Below are 16453 nucleotides of genomic sequence, written 5' to 3' on the forward strand. Positions count from 1 at the left end.
GAGCGAGTTGACCAGACCCAAGCTGTCAACTTCAGAAATGATTGTGCGGAATGAACGACAGTGTAGATGTAGACGGCATCAAGAGGAAGCAGCTGAAGCCAACAGTCCGGCGAGAAAACAGGGTGGCAGCGAGCAAAGTGGCAGGCCTGCTGCAGCTGCCGAAATAGCTCAGTTGGGAGAGCGTTAGACTGAAGATCTAAAGGTCCCTGGTTCAATCCCGGGTTTCGGCACAAGCAGCGTCGCTTGCGTGCTCGCTCCCTTGTTTGCATGTGATGGGGGCACGAGTGAATCTGAAGCTCTGCACTGGTCCTTGCTGGCGCAAGGGTGGTTCGGACTGCCTCTTGCCCTCCTTCTGCAGCGATTCGATTCCATGCCTTTTGCTTCCTGTCTCATGGCACATTTCTTCTCATTGGCTGCGTAGCGAGCATTCCAAAACAGTCAAATAACCAAATCGACAAACCCTCAATCCTGCTCCTACTGTTCATTGACCAACATCTGCGAACGCACAAAACAGTCTTTGAGTCCACAAGGCGTACATGGTGGCCTTTGCACTCTCTCTATCAAACACTCCCTCGTTCATAAGCTTGCTGACGGCCAGCTGTTCCAGCTTGCAAAAACTGCTGGTGATCCCTGATCGCAATGGAAAAGTTGCTGGAGAGACGCTGACATGCGCACGGCCGCCTGACTTTAGGTTGATTTGAGCGTTGCAGAGGTGCGCCTTAGGAAATCGCTTTCGACTGTCCTTGTTTTCGACACAAGCGGTCACTTCAGAAATGATTGTGCAGAATGACGATGGAAAAGTAATCACAAACAGCGTCGGTCGTGTAAACAGGCAGTGACTTACATGCCGCTTTGGAGATGGTTGCGGAGAACTTGGGAATCCTCAAGCCTGCAGAGTAATAACTGATGGTTTTCACAGTGGGCGGACTGAAGCTGGAGCAGAGGCGATTAGTTCAAATTGTTCCGGTGCATCGGGTTGCTTGCAAAGCAGCTTAGACTGACACTGACCATTTGCAGACGGATGGCATCATGTTGTTGAGGACTGGAGGGACCAGTTCCTCGTTGTGCATTTGACGAGCGAGTTGACCAGACCCAAGCTGTCAACTTCAGAAATGATTGTGCGGAATGAACGACAGTGTAGATGTAGACGGCATCAAGAGGAAGCAGCTGAAGCCAACAGTCCGGCGAGAAAACAGGGTGGCAGCGAGCAAAGTGGCAGGCCTGCTGCAGCTGCCGAAATAGCTCAGTTGGGAGAGCGTTAGACTGAAGATCTAAAGGTCCCTGGTTCAATCCCGGGTTTCGGCACAAGCAGCGTCGCTTGTGTGCTCGCTCCCTTGTTTGCATGTGCTGGGGGCACGAGTGAATCTGAAGCTCTGCACTGGTCCTTGCTGGCGCAAGGGTGGTTCGGACTGCCTCTTGCCCTCCTTCTGCAGCGATTCGATTCCATGCCTTTTGCTTCCTGTCTCATGGCACATTTCTTCTCATTGGCTGCGTAGCGAGCATTCCAAAACAGTCAAATAACCAAATCGACAAACCCTCAATCCTGCTCCTACTGTTCATTGACCAACATCTGCGAACGCACAAAACAGTCTTTGAGTCCACAAGGCGTACATGGTGGCCTTTGCACTCTCTCTATCAAACACTCCCTCGTTCATAAGCTTGCTGACGGCCAGCTGTTCCAGCTTGCAAAAACTGCTGGTGATCCCTGATCGCAATGGAAAAGTTGCTGGAGAGACGCTGACATGCGCACGGCCGCCTGACTTTAGGTTGATTTGAGCGTTGCAGAGGTGCGCCTTAGGAAATCGCTTTCGACTGTCCTTGTTTTCGACACAAGCGGTCACTTCAGAAATGATTGTGCAGAATGACGATGGAAAAGTAATCACAAACAGCGTCGGTCGTGTAAACAGGCAGTGACTTACATGCCGCTTTGGAGATGGTTGCGGAGAACTTGGGAATCCTCAAGCCTGCAGAGTAATAACTGATGGTTTTCACAGTGGGCGGACTGAAGCTGGAGCAGAGGCGATTAGTTCAAATTGTTCCGGTGCATCGGGTTGCTTGCAAAGCAGCTTAGACTGACACTGACCATTTGCAGACGGATGGCATCATGTTGTTGAGGACTGGAGGGACCAGTTCCTCGTTGTGCATTTGACGAGCGAGTTGACCAGACCCAAGCTGTCAACTTCAGAAATGATTGTGCGGAATGAACGACAGTGTAGATGTAGACGGCATCAAGAGGAAGCAGCTGAAGCCAACAGTCCGGCGAGAAAACAGGGTGGCAGCGAGCAAAGTGGCAGGCCTGCTGCAGCTGCCGAAATAGCTCAGTTGGGAGAGCGTTAGACTGAAGATCTAAAGGTCCCTGGTTCAATCCCGGGTTTCGGCACAAGCAGCGTCGCTTGCGTGCTCGCTCCCTTGTTTGCATGTGATGGGGGCACGAGTGAATCTGAAGCTCTGCGCTGGTCCTTGCTGGCGCAAGGGTGGTTCGGACTGCCTCTTGCCCTCCTTCTGCAGCGATTCGATTCCATGCCTTTTGCTTCCTGTCTCATGGCACATTTCTTCTCATTGGCTGCGTAGCGAGCATTCCAAAACAGTCAAATAACCAAATCGACAAACCCTCAATCCTGCTCCTACTGTTCATTGACCAACATCTGCGAACGCACAAAACAGTCTTTGAGTCCACAAGGCGTACATGGTGGCCTTTGCACTCTCTCTATCAAACACTCCCTCGTTCATAAGCTTGCTGACGGCCAGCTGTTCCAGCTTGCAAAAACTGCTGGTGATCCCTGATCGCAATGGAAAAGTTGCTGGAGAGACGCTGACATGCGCACGGCCGCCTGACTTTAGGTTGATTTGAGCGTTGCAGAGGTGCGCCTTAGGAAATCGCTTTCGACTGTCCTTGTTTTCGACACAAGCGGTCACTTCAGAAATGATTGTGCAGAATGACGATGGAAAAGTAATCACAAACAGCGTCGGTCGTGTAAACAGGCAGTGACTTACATGCCGCTTTGGAGATGGTTGCGGAGAACTTGGGAATCCTCAAGCCTGCAGAGTAATAACTGATGGTTTTCACAGTGGGCGGACTGAAGCTGGAGCAGAGGCGATTAGTTCAAATTGTTCCGGTGCATCGGGTTGCTTGCAAAGCAGCTTAGACTGACACTGACCATTTGCAGACGGATGGCATCATGTTGTTGAGGACTGGAGGGACCAGTTCCTCGTTGTGCATTTGACGAGCGAGTTGACCAGACCCAAGCTGTCAACTTCAGAAATGATTGTGCGGAATGAACGACAGTGTAGATGTAGACGGCATCAAGAGGAAGCAGCTGAAGCCAACAGTCCGGCGAGAAAACAGGGTGGCAGCGAGCAAAGTGGCAGGCCTGCTGCAGCTGCCGAAATAGCTCAGTTGGGAGAGCGTTAGACTGAAGATCTAAAGGTCCCTGGTTCAATCCCGGGTTTCGGCACAAGCAGCGTCGCTTGCGTGCTCGCTCCCTTGTTTGCATGTGATGGGGGCACGAGTGAATCTGAAGCTCTGCGCTGGTCCTTGCTGGCGCAAGGGTGGTTCGGACTGCCTCTTGCCCTCCTTCTGCAGCGATTCGATTCCATGCCTTTTGCTTCCTGTCTCATGGCACATTTCTTCTCATTGGCTGCGTAGCGAGCATTCCAAAACAGTCAAATAACCAAATCGACAAACCCTCAATCCTGCTCCTACTGTTCATTGACCAACATCTGCGAACGCACAAAACAGTCTTTGAGTCCACAAGGCGTACATGGTGGCCTTTGCACTCTCTCTATCAAACACTCCCTCGTTCATAAGCTTGCTGACGGCCAGCTGTTCCAGCTTGCAAAAACTGCTGGTGATCCCTGATCGCAATGGAAAAGTTGCTGGAGAGACGCTGACATGCGCACGGCCGCCTGACTTTAGGTTGATTTGAGCGTTGCAGAGGTGCGCCTTAGGAAATCGCTTTCGACTGTCCTTGTTTTCGACACAAGCGGTCACTTCAGAAATGATTGTGCAGAATGACGATGGAAAAGTAATCACAAACAGCGTCGGTCGTGTAAACAGGCAGTGACTTACATGCCGCTTTGGAGATGGTTGCGGAGAACTTGGGAATCCTCAAGCCTGCAGAGTAATAACTGATGGTTTTCACAGTGGGCGGACTGAAGCTGGAGCAGAGGCGATTAGTTCAAATTGTTCCGGTGCATCGGGTTGCTTGCAAAGCAGCTTAGACTGACACTGACCATTTGCAGACGGATGGCATCATGTTGTTGAGGACTGGAGGGACCAGTTCCTCGTTGTGCATTTGACGAGCGAGTTGACCAGACCCAAGCTGTCAACTTCAGAAATGATTGTGCGGAATGAACGACAGTGTAGATGTAGACGGCATCAAGAGGAAGCAGCTGAAGCCAACAGTCCGGCGAGAAAACAGGGTGGCAGCGAGCAAAGTGGCAGGCCTGCTGCAGCTGCCGAAATAGCTCAGTTGGGAGAGCGTTAGACTGAAGATCTAAAGGTCCCTGGTTCAATCCCGGGTTTCGGCACAAGCAGCGTCGCTTGCGTGCTCGCTCCCTTGTTTGCATGTGATGGGGGCACGAGTGAATCTGAAGCTCTGCGCTGGTCCTTGCTGGCGCAAGGGTGGTTCGGACTGCCTCTTGCCCTCCTTCTGCAGCGATTCGATTCCATGCCTTTTGCTTCCTGTCTCATGGCACATTTCTTCTCATTGGCTGCGTAGCGAGCATTCCAAAACAGTCAAATAACCAAATCGACAAACCCTCAATCCTGCTCCTACTGTTCATTGACCAACATCTGCGAACGCACAAAACAGTCTTTGAGTCCACAAGGCGTACATGGTGGCCTTTGCACTCTCTCTATCAAACACTCCCTCGTTCATAAGCTTGCTGACGGCCAGCTGTTCCAGCTTGCAAAAACTGCTGGTGATCCCTGATCGCAATGGAAAAGTTGCTGGAGAGACGCTGACATGCGCACGGCCGCCTGACTTTAGGTTGATTTGAGCGTTGCAGAGGTGCGCCTTAGGAAATCGCTTTCGACTGTCCTTGTTTTCGACACAAGCGGTCACTTCAGAAATGATTGTGCAGAATGACGATGGAAAAGTAATCACAAACAGCGTCGGTCGTGTAAACAGGCAGTGACTTACATGCCGCTTTGGAGATGGTTGCGGAGAACTTGGGAATCCTCAAGCCTGCAGAGTAATAACTGATGGTTTTCACAGTGGGCGGACTGAAGCTGGAGCAGAGGCGATTAGTTCAAATTGTTCCGGTGCATCGGGTTGCTTGCAAAGCAGCTTAGACTGACACTGACCATTTGCAGACGGATGGCATCATGTTGTTGAGGACTGGAGGGACCAGTTCCTCGTTGTGCATTTGACGAGCGAGTTGACCAGACCCAAGCTGTCAACTTCAGAAATGATTGTGCGGAATGAACGACAGTGTAGATGTAGACGGCATCAAGAGGAAGCAGCTGAAGCCAACAGTCCGGCGAGAAAACAGGGTGGCAGCGAGCAAAGTGGCAGGCCTGCTGCAGCTGCCGAAATAGCTCAGTTGGGAGAGCGTTAGACTGAAGATCTAAAGGTCCCTGGTTCAATCCCGGGTTTCGGCACAAGCAGCGTCGCTTGCGTGCTCGCTCCCTTGTTTGCATGTGATGGGGGCACGAGTGAATCTGAAGCTCTGCACTGGTCCTTGCTGGCGCAAGGGTGGTTCGGACTGCCTCTTGCCCTCCTTCTGCAGCGATTCGATTCCATGCCTTTTGCTTCCTGTCTCATGGCACATTTCTTCTCATTGGCTGCGTAGCGAGCATTCCAAAACAGTCAAATAACCAAATCGACAAACCCTCAATCCTGCTCCTACTGTTCATTGACCAACATCTGCGAACGCACAAAACAGTCTTTGAGTCCACAAGGCGTACATGGTGGCCTTTGCACTCTCTCTATCAAACACTCCCTCGTTCATAAGCTTGCTGACGGCCAGCTGTTCCAGCTTGCAAAAACTGCTGGTGATCCCTGATCGCAATGGAAAAGTTGCTGGAGAGACGCTGACATGCGCACGGCCGCCTGACTTTAGGTTGATTTGAGCGTTGCAGAGGTGCGCCTTAGGAAATCGCTTTCGACTGTCCTTGTTTTCGACACAAGCGGTCACTTCAGAAATGATTGTGCAGAATGACGATGGAAAAGTAATCACAAACAGCGTCGGTCGTGTAAACAGGCAGTGACTTACATGCCGCTTTGGAGATGGTTGCGGAGAACTTGGGAATCCTCAAGCCTGCAGAGTAATAACTGATGGTTTTCACAGTGGGCGGACTGAAGCTGGAGCAGAGGCGATTAGTTCAAATTGTTCCGGTGCATCGGGTTGCTTGCAAAGCAGCTTAGACTGACACTGACCATTTGCAGACGGATGGCATCATGTTGTTGAGGACTGGAGGGACCAGTTCCTCGTTGTGCATTTGACGAGCGAGTTGACCAGACCCAAGCTGTCAACTTCAGAAATGATTGTGCGGAATGAACGACAGTGTAGATGTAGACGGCATCAAGAGGAAGCAGCTGAAGCCAACAGTCCGGCGAGAAAACAGGGTGGCAGCGAGCAAAGTGGCAGGCCTGCTGCAGCTGCCGAAATAGCTCAGTTGGGAGAGCGTTAGACTGAAGATCTAAAGGTCCCTGGTTCAATCCCGGGTTTCGGCACAAGCAGCGTCGCTTGCGTGCTCGCTCCCTTGTTTGCATGTGAAGGGGGCACGAGTGAATCTGAAGCTCTGCGCTGGTCCTTGCTGGCGCAAGGGTGGTTCGGACTGCCTCTTGCCCTCCTTCTGCAGCGATTCGATTCCATGCCTTTTGCTTCCTGTCTCATGGCACATTTCTTCTCATTGGCTGCGTAGCGAGCATTCCAAAACAGTCAAATAACCAAATCGACAAACCCTCAATCCTGCTCCTACTGTTCATTGACCAACATCTGCGAACGCACAAAACAGTCTTTGAGTCCACAAGGCGTACATGGTGGCCTTTGCACTCTCTCTATCAAACACTCCCTCGTTCATAAGCTTGCTGACGGCCAGCTGTTCCAGCTTGCAAAAACTGCTGGTGATCCCTGATCGCAATGGAAAAGTTGCTGGAGAGACGCTGACATGCGCACGGCCGCCTGACTTTAGGTTGATTTGAGCGTTGCAGAGGTGCGCCTTAGGAAATCGCTTTCGACTGTCCTTGTTTTCGACACAAGCGGTCACTTCAGAAATGATTGTGCAGAATGACGATGGAAAAGTAATCACAAACAGCGTCGGTCGTGTAAACAGGCAGTGACTTACATGCCGCTTTGGAGATGGTTGCGGAGAACTTGGGAATCCTCAAGCCTGCAGAGTAATAACTGATGGTTTTCACAGTGGGCGGACTGAAGCTGGAGCAGAGGCGATTAGTTCAAATTGTTCCGGTGCATCGGGTTGCTTGCAAAGCAGCTTAGACTGACACTGACCATTTGCAGACGGATGGCATCATGTTGTTGAGGACTGGAGGGACCAGTTCCTCGTTGTGCATTTGACGAGCGAGTTGACCAGACCCAAGCTGTCAACTTCAGAAATGATTGTGCGGAATGAACGACAGTGTAGATGTAGACGGCATCAAGAGGAAGCAGCTGAAGCCAACAGTCCGGCGAGAAAACAGGGTGGCAGCGAGCAAAGTGGCAGGCCTGCTGCAGCTGCCGAAATAGCTCAGTTGGGAGAGCGTTAGACTGAAGATCTAAAGGTCCCTGGTTCAATCCCGGGTTTCGGCACAAGCAGCGTCGCTTGCGTGCTCGCTCCCTTGTTTGCATGTGATGGGGGCACGAGTGAATCTGAAGCTCTGCGCTGGTCCTTGCTGGCGCAAGGGTGGTTCGGACTGCCTCTTGCCCTCCTTCTGCAGCGATTCGATTCCATGCCTTTTGCTTCCTGTCTCATGGCACATTTCTTCTCATTGGCTGCGTAGCGAGCATTCCAAAACAGTCAAATAACCAAATCGACAAACCCTCAATCCTGCTCCTACTGTTCATTGACCAACATCTGCGAACGCACAAAACAGTCTTTGAGTCCACAAGGCGTACATGGTGGCCTTTGCACTCTCTCTATCAAACACTCCCTCGTTCATAAGCTTGCTGACGGCCAGCTGTTCCAGCTTGCAAAAACTGCTGGTGATCCCTGATCGCAATGGAAAAGTTGCTGGAGAGACGCTGACATGCGCACGGCCGCCTGACTTTAGGTTGATTTGAGCGTTGCAGAGGTGCGCCTTAGGAAATCGCTTTCGACTGTCCTTGTTTTCGACACAAGCGGTCACTTCAGAAATGATTGTGCAGAATGACGATGGAAAAGTAATCACAAACAGCGTCGGTCGTGTAAACAGGCAGTGACTTACATGCCGCTTTGGAGATGGTTGCGGAGAACTTGGGAATCCTCAAGCCTGCAGAGTAATAACTGATGGTTTTCACAGTGGGCGGACTGAAGCTGGAGCAGAGGCGATTAGTTCAAATTGTTCCGGTGCATCGGGTTGCTTGCAAAGCAGCTTAGACTGACACTGACCATTTGCAGACGGATGGCATCATGTTGTTGAGGACTGGAGGGACCAGTTCCTCGTTGTGCATTTGACGAGCGAGTTGACCAGACCCAAGCTGTCAACTTCAGAAATGATTGTGCGGAATGAACGACAGTGTAGATGTAGACGGCATCAAGAGGAAGCAGCTGAAGCCAACAGTCCGGCGAGAAAACAGGGTGGCAGCGAGCAAAGTGGCAGGCCTGCTGCAGCTGCCGAAATAGCTCAGTTGGGAGAGCGTTAGACTGAAGATCTAAAGGTCCCTGGTTCAATCCCGGGTTTCGGCACAAGCAGCGTCGCTTGCGTGCTCGCTCCCTTGTTTGCATGTGAAGGGGGCACGAGTGAATCTGAAGCTCTGCGCTGGTCCTTGCTGGCGCAAGGGTGGTTCGGACTGCCTCTTGCCCTCCTTCTGCAGCGATTCGATTCCATGCCTTTTGCTTCCTGTCTCATGGCACATTTCTTCTCATTGGCTGCGTAGCGAGCATTCCAAAACAGTCAAATAACCAAATCGACAAACCCTCAATCCTGCTCCTACTGTTCATTGACCAACATCTGCGAACGCACAAAACAGTCTTTGAGTCCACAAGGCGTACATGGTGGCCTTTGCACTCTCTCTATCAAACACTCCCTCGTTCATAAGCTTGCTGACGGCCAGCTGTTCCAGCTTGCAAAAACTGCTGGTGATCCCTGATCGCAATGGAAAAGTTGCTGGAGAGACGCTGACATGCGCACGGCCGCCTGACTTTAGGTTGATTTGAGCGTTGCAGAGGTGCGCCTTAGGAAATCGCTTTCGACTGTCCTTGTTTTCGACACAAGCGGTCACTTCAGAAATGATTGTGCAGAATGACGATGGAAAAGTAATCACAAACAGCGTCGGTCGTGTAAACAGGCAGTGACTTACATGCCGCTTTGGAGATGGTTGCGGAGAACTTGGGAATCCTCAAGCCTGCAGAGTAATAACTGATGGTTTTCACAGTGGGCGGACTGAAGCTGGAGCAGAGGCGATTAGTTCAAATTGTTCCGGTGCATCGGGTTGCTTGCAAAGCAGCTTAGACTGACACTGACCATTTGCAGACGGATGGCATCATGTTGTTGAGGACTGGAGGGACCAGTTCCTCGTTGTGCATTTGACGAGCGAGTTGACCAGACCCAAGCTGTCAACTTCAGAAATGATTGTGCGGAATGAACGACAGTGTAGATGTAGACGGCATCAAGAGGAAGCAGCTGAAGCCAACAGTCCGGCGAGAAAACAGGGTGGCAGCGAGCAAAGTGGCAGGCCTGCTGCAGCTGCCGAAATAGCTCAGTTGGGAGAGCGTTAGACTGAAGATCTAAAGGTCCCTGGTTCAATCCCGGGTTTCGGCACAAGCAGCGTCGCTTGCGTGCTCGCTCCCTTGTTTGCATGTGAAGGGGGCACGAGTGAATCTGAAGCTCTGCGCTGGTCCTTGCTGGCGCAAGGGTGGTTCGGACTGCCTCTTGCCCTCCTTCTGCAGCGATTCGATTCCATGCCTTTTGCTTCCTGTCTCATGGCACATTTCTTCTCATTGGCTGCGTAGCGAGCATTCCAAAACAGTCAAATAACCAAATCGACAAACCCTCAATCCTGCTCCTACTGTTCATTGACCAACATCTGCGAACGCACAAAACAGTCTTTGAGTCCACAAGGCGTACATGGTGGCCTTTGCACTCTCTCTATCAAACACTCCCTCGTTCATAAGCTTGCTGACGGCCAGCTGTTCCAGCTTGCAAAAACTGCTGGTGATCCCTGATCGCAATGGAAAAGTTGCTGGAGAGACGCTGACATGCGCACGGCCGCCTGACTTTAGGTTGATTTGAGCGTTGCAGAGGTGCGCCTTAGGAAATCGCTTTCGACTGTCCTTGTTTTCGACACAAGCGGTCACTTCAGAAATGATTGTGCAGAATGACGATGGAAAAGTAATCACAAACAGCGTCGGTCGTGTAAACAGGCAGTGACTTACATGCCGCTTTGGAGATGGTTGCGGAGAACTTGGGAATCCTCAAGCCTGCAGAGTAATAACTGATGGTTTTCACAGTGGGCGGACTGAAGCTGGAGCAGAGGCGATTAGTTCAAATTGTTCCGGTGCATCGGGTTGCTTGCAAAGCAGCTTAGACTGACACTGACCATTTGCAGACGGATGGCATCATGTTGTTGAGGACTGGAGGGACCAGTTCCTCGTTGTGCATTTGACGAGCGAGTTGACCAGACCCAAGCTGTCAACTTCAGAAATGATTGTGCGGAATGAACGACAGTGTAGATGTAGACGGCATCAAGAGGAAGCAGCTGAAGCCAACAGTCCGGCGAGAAAACAGGGTGGCAGCGAGCAAAGTGGCAGGCCTGCTGCAGCTGCCGAAATAGCTCAGTTGGGAGAGCGTTAGACTGAAGATCTAAAGGTCCCTGGTTCAATCCCGGGTTTCGGCACAAGCAGCGTCGCTTGCGTGCTCGCTCCCTTGTTTGCATGTGAAGGGGGCACGAGTGAATCTGAAGCTCTGCGCTGGTCCTTGCTGGCGCAAGGGTGGTTCGGACTGCCTCTTGCCCTCCTTCTGCAGCGATTCGATTCCATGCCTTTTGCTTCCTGTCTCATGGCACATTTCTTCTCATTGGCTGCGTAGCGAGCATTCCAAAACAGTCAAATAACCAAATCGACAAACCCTCAATCCTGCTCCTACTGTTCATTGACCAACATCTGCGAACGCACAAAACAGTCTTTGAGTCCACAAGGCGTACATGGTGGCCTTTGCACTCTCTCTATCAAACACTCCCTCGTTCATAAGCTTGCTGACGGCCAGCTGTTCCAGCTTGCAAAAACTGCTGGTGATCCCTGATCGCAATGGAAAAGTTGCTGGAGAGACGCTGACATGCGCACGGCCGCCTGACTTTAGGTTGATTTGAGCGTTGCAGAGGTGCGCCTTAGGAAATCGCTTTCGACTGTCCTTGTTTTCGACACAAGCGGTCACTTCAGAAATGATTGTGCAGAATGACGATGGAAAAGTAATCACAAACAGCGTCGGTCGTGTAAACAGGCAGTGACTTACATGCCGCTTTGGAGATGGTTGCGGAGAACTTGGGAATCCTCAAGCCTGCAGAGTAATAACTGATGGTTTTCACAGTGGGCGGACTGAAGCTGGAGCAGAGGCGATTAGTTCAAATTGTTCCGGTGCATCGGGTTGCTTGCAAAGCAGCTTAGACTGACACTGACCATTTGCAGACGGATGGCATCATGTTGTTGAGGACTGGAGGGACCAGTTCCTCGTTGTGCATTTGACGAGCGAGTTGACCAGACCCAAGCTGTCAACTTCAGAAATGATTGTGCGGAATGAACGACAGTGTAGATGTAGACGGCATCAAGAGGAAGCAGCTGAAGCCAACAGTCCGGCGAGAAAACAGGGTGGCAGCGAGCAAAGTGGCAGGCCTGCTGCAGCTGCCGAAATAGCTCAGTTGGGAGAGCGTTAGACTGAAGATCTAAAGGTCCCTGGTTCAATCCCGGGTTTCGGCACAAGCAGCGTCGCTTGCGTGCTCGCTCCCTTGTTTGCATGTGAAGGGGGCACGAGTGAATCTGAAGCTCTGCGCTGGTCCTTGCTGGCGCAAGGGTGGTTCGGACTGCCTCTTGCCCTCCTTCTGCAGCGATTCGATTCCATGCCTTTTGCTTCCTGTCTCATGGCACATTTCTTCTCATTGGCTGCGTAGCGAGCATTCCAAAACAGTCAAATAACCAAATCGACAAACCCTCAATCCTGCTCCTACTGTTCATTGACCAACATCTGCGAACGCACAAAACAGTCTTTGAGTCCACAAGGCGTACATGGTGGCCTTTGCACTCTCTCTATCAAACACTCCCTCGTTCATAAGCTTGCTGACGGCCAGCTGTTCCAGCTTGCAAAAACTGCTGGTGATCCCTGATCGCAATGGAAAAGTTGCTGGAGAGACGCTGACATGCGCACGGCCGCCTGACTTTAGGTTGATTTGAGCGTTGCAGAGGTGCGCCTTAGGAAATCGCTTTCGACTGTCCTTGTTTTCGACACAAGCGGTCACTTCAGAAATGATTGTGCAGAATGACGATGGAAAAGTAATCACAAACAGCGTCGGTCGTGTAAACAGGCAGTGACTTACATGCCGCTTTGGAGATGGTTGCGGAGAACTTGGGAATCCTCAAGCCTGCAGAGTAATAACTGATGGTTTTCACAGTGGGCGGACTGAAGCTGGAGCAGAGGCGATTAGTTCAAATTGTTCCGGTGCATCGGGTTGCTTGCAAAGCAGCTTAGACTGACACTGACCATTTGCAGACGGATGGCATCATGTTGTTGAGGACTGGAGGGACCAGTTCCTCGTTGTGCATTTGACGAGCGAGTTGACCAGACCCAAGCTGTCAACTTCAGAAATGATTGTGCGGAATGAACGACAGTGTAGATGTAGACGGCATCAAGAGGAAGCAGCTGAAGCCAACAGTCCGGCGAGAAAACAGGGTGGCAGCGAGCAAAGTGGCAGGCCTGCTGCAGCTGCCGAAATAGCTCAGTTGGGAGAGCGTTAGACTGAAGATCTAAAGGTCCCTGGTTCAATCCCGGGTTTCGGCACAAGCAGCGTCGCTTGCGTGCTCGCACCCTTGTTTGCATGTGAAGGGGGCACGAGTGAATCTGAAGCTCTGCGCTGGTCCTTGCTGGCGCAAGGGTGGTTCGGACTGCCTCTTGCCCTCCTTCTGCAGCGATTCGATTCCATGCCTTTTGCTTCCTGTCTCATGGCACATTTCTTCTCATTGGCTGCGTAGCGAGCATTCCAAAACAGTCAAATACCCAAATCGACAAACCCTCAATCCTGCTCCTACTGTTCATTGACCAACATCTGCGAACGCACAAAACAGTCTTTGAGTCCACAAGGCGTACATGGTGGCCTTTGCACTCTCTCTATCAAACACTCCCTCGTTCATAAGCTTGCTGACGGCCAGCTGTTCCAGCTTGCAAAAACTGCTGGTGATCCCTGATCGCAATGGAAAAGTTGCTGGAGAGACGCTGACATGCGCACGGCCGCCTGACTTTAGGTTGATTTGAGCGTTGCAGAGGTGCGCCTTAGGAAATCGCTTTCGACTGTCCTTGTTTTCGACACAAGCGGTCACTTCAGAAATGATTGTGCAGAATGACGATGGAAAAGTAATCACAAACAGCGTCGGTCGTGTAAACAGGCAGTGACTTACATGCCGCTTTGGAGATGGTTGCGGAGAACTTGGGAATCCTCAAGCCTGCAGAGTAATAACTGATGGTTTTCACAGTGGGCGGACTGAAGCTGGAGCAGAGGCGATTAGTTCAAATTGTTCCGGTGCATCGGGTTGCTTGCAAAGCAGCTTAGACTGACACTGACCATTTGCAGACGGATGGCATCATGTTGTTGAGGACTGGAGGGACCAGTTCCTCGTTGTGCATTTGACGAGCGAGTTGACCAGACCCAAGCTGTCAACTTCAGAAATGATTGTGCGGAATGAACGACAGTGTAGATGTAGACGGCATCAAGAGGAAGCAGCTGAAGCCAACAGTCCGGCGAGAAAACAGGGTGGCAGCGAGCAAAGTGGCAGGCCTGCTGCAGCTGCCGAAATAGCTCAGTTGGGAGAGCGTTAGACTGAAGATCTAAAGGTCCCTGGTTCAATCCCGGGTTTCGGCACAAGCAGCGTCGCTTGCGTGCTCGCTCCCTTGTTTGCATGTGAAGGGGGCACGAGTGAATCTGAAGCTCTGCGCTGGTCCTTGCTGGCGCAAGGGTGGTTCGGACTGCCTCTTGCCCTCCTTCTGCAGCGATTCGATTCCATGCCTTTTGCTTCCTGTCTCATGGCACATTTCTTCTCATTGGCTGCGTAGCGAGCATTCCAAAACAGTCAAATAACCAAATCGACAAACCCTCAATCCTGCTCCTACTGTTCATTGACCAACATCTGCGAACGCACAAAACAGTCTTTGAGTCCACAAGGCGTACATGGTGGCCTTTGCACTCTCTCTATCAAACACTCCCTCGTTCATAAGCTTGCTGACGGCCAGCTGTTCCAGCTTGCAAAAACTGCTGGTGATCCCTGATCGCAATGGAAAAGTTGCTGGAGAGACGCTGACATGCGCACGGCCGCCTGACTTTAGGTTGATTTGAGCGTTGCAGAGGTGCGCCTTAGGAAATCGCTTTCGACTGTCCTTGTTTTCGACACAAGCGGTCACTTCAGAAATGATTGTGCAGAATGACGATGGAAAAGTAATCACAAACAGCGTCGGTCGTGTAAACAGGCAGTGACTTACATGCCGCTTTGGAGATGGTTGCGGAGAACTTGGGAATCCTCAAGCCTGCAGAGTAATAACTGATGGTTTTCACAGTGGGCGGACTGAAGCTGGAGCAGAGGCGATTAGTTCAAATTGTTCCGGTGCATCGGGTTGCTTGCAAAGCAGCTTAGACTGACACTGACCATTTGCAGACGGATGGCATCATGTTGTTGAGGACTGGAGGGACCAGTTCCTCGTTGTGCATTTGACGAGCGAGTTGACCAGACCCAAGCTGTCAACTTCAGAAATGATTGTGCGGAATGAACGACAGTGTAGATGTAGACGGCATCAAGAGGAAGCAGCTGAAGCCAACAGTCCGGCGAGAAAACAGGGTGGCAGCGAGCAAAGTGGCAGGCCTGCTGCAGCTGCCGAAATAGCTCAGTTGGGAGAGCGTTAGACTGAAGATCTAAAGGTCCCTGGTTCAATCCCGGGTTTCGGCACAAGCAGCGTCGCTTGCGTGCTCGCTCCCTTGTTTGCATGTGAAGGGGGCACGAGTGAATCTGAAGCTCTGCGCTGGTCCTTGCTGGCGCAAGGGTGGTTCGGACTGCCTCTTGCCCTCCTTCTGCAGCGATTCGATTCCATGCCTTTTGCTTCCTGTCTCATGGCACATTTCTTCTCATTGGCTGCGTAGCGAGCATTCCAAAACAGTCAAATAACCAAATCGACAAACCCTCAATCCTGCTCCTACTGTTCATTGACCAACATCTGCGAACGCACAAAACAGTCTTTGAGTCCACAAGGCGTACATGGTGGCCTTTGCACTCTCTCTATCAAACACTCCCTCGTTCATAAGCTTGCTGACGGCCAGCTGTTCCAGCTTGCAAAAACTGCTGGTGATCCCTGATCGCAATGGAAAAGTTGCTGGAGAGACGCTGACATGCGCACGGCCGCCTGACTTTAGGTTGATTTGAGCGTTGCAGAGGTGCGCCTTAGGAAATCGCTTTCGACTGTCCTTGTTTTCGACACAAGCGGTCACTTCAGAAATGATTGTGCAGAATGACGATGGAAAAGTAATCACAAACAGCGTCGGTCGTGTAAACAGGCAGTGACTTACATGCCGCTTTGGAGATGGTTGCGGAGAACTTGGGAATCCTCAAGCCTGCAGAGTAATAACTGATGGTTTTCACAGTGGGCGGACTGAAGCTGGAGCAGAGGCGATTAGTTCAAATTGTTCCGGTGCATCGGGTTGCTTGCAAAGCAGCTTAGACTGACACTGACCATTTGCAGACGGATGGCATCATGTTGTTGAGGACTGGAGGGACCAGTTCCTCGTTGTGCATTTGACGAGCGAGTTGACCAGACCCAAGCTGTCAACTTCAGAAATGATTGTGCGGAATGAACGACAGTGTAGATGTAGACGGCATCAAGAGGAAGCAGCTGAAGCCAACAGTCCGGCGAGAAAACAGGGTGGCAGCGAGCAAAGTGGCAGGCCTGCTGCAGCTGCCGAAATAGCTCAGTTGGGAGAGCGTTAGACTGAAGATCTAAAGGTCCCTGGTTCAATCCCGGGTTTCGGCACAAGCAGCGTCGCTTGCGTGCTCGCTCCCTTGTTTGCATGTGAAGGGGGCACGAGTGAATCTGAAGCTCTGCGCTGGTCCTTGCTGGCGCAAGGGTGG

General features: G+C 51.5%; 16 non-coding genes across 16 annotated transcripts; all 16 read left to right on the forward strand.

The window, feature by feature from the left end:
• Positions 1–157: 157 nt before the first annotated feature.
• Positions 158–230, forward strand: trnaf-gaa (transfer RNA phenylalanine (anticodon GAA)). Its single transcript has one exon. It is a non-coding gene; the product is annotated as a tRNA-Phe (tRNA).
• Positions 231–1232: 1002 nt separating this feature from the next.
• On the forward strand, positions 1233–1305 carry trnaf-gaa (transfer RNA phenylalanine (anticodon GAA)). Its single transcript has one exon. It is a non-coding gene; the product is annotated as a tRNA-Phe (tRNA).
• Positions 1306–2307: 1002 nt separating this feature from the next.
• Positions 2308–2380, forward strand: trnaf-gaa (transfer RNA phenylalanine (anticodon GAA)). Its single transcript has one exon. It is a non-coding gene; the product is annotated as a tRNA-Phe (tRNA).
• A 1002-nt stretch (positions 2381–3382) lies between these two features.
• Positions 3383–3455, forward strand: trnaf-gaa (transfer RNA phenylalanine (anticodon GAA)). Its single transcript has one exon. It is a non-coding gene; the product is annotated as a tRNA-Phe (tRNA).
• Positions 3456–4457: 1002 nt separating this feature from the next.
• On the forward strand, positions 4458–4530 carry trnaf-gaa (transfer RNA phenylalanine (anticodon GAA)). Its single transcript has one exon. It is a non-coding gene; the product is annotated as a tRNA-Phe (tRNA).
• Positions 4531–5532: 1002 nt separating this feature from the next.
• On the forward strand, positions 5533–5605 carry trnaf-gaa (transfer RNA phenylalanine (anticodon GAA)). Its single transcript has one exon. It is a non-coding gene; the product is annotated as a tRNA-Phe (tRNA).
• Positions 5606–6607: 1002 nt separating this feature from the next.
• trnaf-gaa (transfer RNA phenylalanine (anticodon GAA)) lies at positions 6608–6680 on the forward strand. Its single transcript has one exon. It is a non-coding gene; the product is annotated as a tRNA-Phe (tRNA).
• A 1002-nt stretch (positions 6681–7682) lies between these two features.
• Positions 7683–7755, forward strand: trnaf-gaa (transfer RNA phenylalanine (anticodon GAA)). Its single transcript has one exon. It is a non-coding gene; the product is annotated as a tRNA-Phe (tRNA).
• Positions 7756–8757: 1002 nt separating this feature from the next.
• On the forward strand, positions 8758–8830 carry trnaf-gaa (transfer RNA phenylalanine (anticodon GAA)). Its single transcript has one exon. It is a non-coding gene; the product is annotated as a tRNA-Phe (tRNA).
• Positions 8831–9832: 1002 nt separating this feature from the next.
• On the forward strand, positions 9833–9905 carry trnaf-gaa (transfer RNA phenylalanine (anticodon GAA)). Its single transcript has one exon. It is a non-coding gene; the product is annotated as a tRNA-Phe (tRNA).
• Positions 9906–10907: 1002 nt separating this feature from the next.
• Positions 10908–10980, forward strand: trnaf-gaa (transfer RNA phenylalanine (anticodon GAA)). Its single transcript has one exon. It is a non-coding gene; the product is annotated as a tRNA-Phe (tRNA).
• A 1002-nt stretch (positions 10981–11982) lies between these two features.
• Positions 11983–12055, forward strand: trnaf-gaa (transfer RNA phenylalanine (anticodon GAA)). The gene has a single exon. It is a non-coding gene; the product is annotated as a tRNA-Phe (tRNA).
• Positions 12056–13057: 1002 nt separating this feature from the next.
• Positions 13058–13130, forward strand: trnaf-gaa (transfer RNA phenylalanine (anticodon GAA)). Its single transcript has one exon. It is a non-coding gene; the product is annotated as a tRNA-Phe (tRNA).
• Positions 13131–14132: 1002 nt separating this feature from the next.
• Positions 14133–14205, forward strand: trnaf-gaa (transfer RNA phenylalanine (anticodon GAA)). Its single transcript has one exon. It is a non-coding gene; the product is annotated as a tRNA-Phe (tRNA).
• A 1002-nt stretch (positions 14206–15207) lies between these two features.
• On the forward strand, positions 15208–15280 carry trnaf-gaa (transfer RNA phenylalanine (anticodon GAA)). The gene has a single exon. It is a non-coding gene; the product is annotated as a tRNA-Phe (tRNA).
• Positions 15281–16282: 1002 nt separating this feature from the next.
• Positions 16283–16355, forward strand: trnaf-gaa (transfer RNA phenylalanine (anticodon GAA)). The gene has a single exon. It is a non-coding gene; the product is annotated as a tRNA-Phe (tRNA).
• The last annotated feature ends 98 nt before the right edge of the window (positions 16356–16453 follow it).

Source organism: Hemiscyllium ocellatum, chromosome 14, assembly GCF_020745735.1.
Source record: "Hemiscyllium ocellatum isolate sHemOce1 chromosome 14, sHemOce1.pat.X.cur, whole genome shotgun sequence".
Classification (NCBI taxonomy): domain Eukaryota; kingdom Metazoa; phylum Chordata; class Chondrichthyes; order Orectolobiformes; family Hemiscylliidae; genus Hemiscyllium; species Hemiscyllium ocellatum.